The sequence below is a fragment of the Fukomys damarensis genome, unplaced genomic scaffold, assembly GCF_012274545.1.
Source record: "Fukomys damarensis isolate Sample0158 unplaced genomic scaffold, DMR_v1.0_HiC HiC_scaffold_13, whole genome shotgun sequence".
In the NCBI taxonomy this organism is placed as follows: domain Eukaryota; kingdom Metazoa; phylum Chordata; class Mammalia; order Rodentia; family Bathyergidae; genus Fukomys; species Fukomys damarensis.
In genome coordinates, this window is record NW_022900925.1 from 17,391,167 (window position 1) to 17,392,708 (window position 1,542).

The following is a 1,542-nucleotide window of genomic DNA, read 5'->3' on the forward strand; positions in this document are numbered from 1 at the left end:
AGGGGCCGGGAGGCCTCAAAGGTTCTAGGGTGCTTAGCGCTCTCGGCCCTCGAAGCGCGCAGGGCGAGCGGGACCCCTCCTCTCTCCTCACGCAGCGACACCGACTCACTCTCTTCGCCACCCTCCCTGTCTCCCTCCGAGCCCTGAAGCCACAGAGCCCAGCCGCTGCCCAGGTTCCCCCCCTTCCCCAACACCACTCCCCTCCTCCCGACAGTCGTCCCAGTCTCCGATCTCGCGAGATCTCCTGACTGACTGGCCCGGCCCTGCGCGAGACACGACTATGTGCGCGCGCATCCTCGCAGGAACGCGCAAATCCTTTCCCGGGGCGCAATATCTAAGGTGGCCGGAGTCTACCCTCTGTCGAGCTCCACCTCACTCAGCTCACGGAGCTTCTGTGCCACCCAGGTGCATTATGCGTCAGGTGCATTAATTTCGTCTCCGAAATAAAATGTGTTTATGTGCACTCCCTCCGTTTCCCGCTTGTAAGACGTTAGATCCTCACTAATCCTACGAATATAAAAGTTTGCCCTAAAATGTGGAAGGTTCTATTTCTACACACCTTAGTTCGACTCCTCCTTGGAATTCAGGGGTAAACTAAGTTTGTTAGATTCTCATAGTTAATAGTAATTTTTAGAACAGCTGGGAAACTCCAGATCTAAACTGCCCTGTATATTGGTGATGGTAGGAAAGATAGTTTCTTCAAAAGTTTTGTTGCATGATAAAAGGTTTTTGGAACAAAAGCAGCAAACAAACTAAAGACCCGAAGGATCTAATACAAAAAAGTAGAACTTTTCTTTTTTTAGGTGAAAGACAGTTTTAAGGGGAAATCCTTTTAGTGGTTCTTACTCGAGTAACTTTAAAACGTGCCTAAAGTGCAATCATAAAATGTGGGTCTTGCTAGGAAGGGTGGTTCACTCTATAATTTCAGAGATTTTAGAGAATGAGGCAGAAGGATGGCAGGTTTGAGCCCCCCCCCCGTAACTTTATGAGACTCTCTCAAAATTAATAATAACAGTGGCTATGGGTGTATCTCAGTGGTAGAACCTCTTTGGGTTCAATCTCCAGTACCAAAATAAATAAATAATCATGGCTCGTCAATCAACATAACTAAGAAAAATCTGCTTTGTGAGTTTTATGAACAAAAAATTAATTTGTAGAAACAATTTGCGTTGGAGCAATGATTCAAAGTTTAAGTAAACTTATTTTTTAAAAATCTGCTCTCTGGGCCGGGGATTTAGCTTAGTGGTTCCGCTGCCTCAAAAGTGCAAGGTTCTGAGTTCGGTCCCTGGTACCAACAAAAACCAATCTGCTGTCAGCTTCAATAGGATGTACCTATTTGTACCTATTCTTGATGCTCTCTCTTGGAATAAGGGTCCTTGCTGTGAGTCAATTGTACCTCTTTTTGCCTAGATTATCACTGGCCATTGGTAATGTCCCCTCAGCACACAAAAACGCCCTAGTTTTTCCTTGGGAAGAAGAAATGGGTTACTATCTTCATGTCTCTCCTCTCTCTCTCTTTTTTTTTTTTTTTTTTTTTTTTTA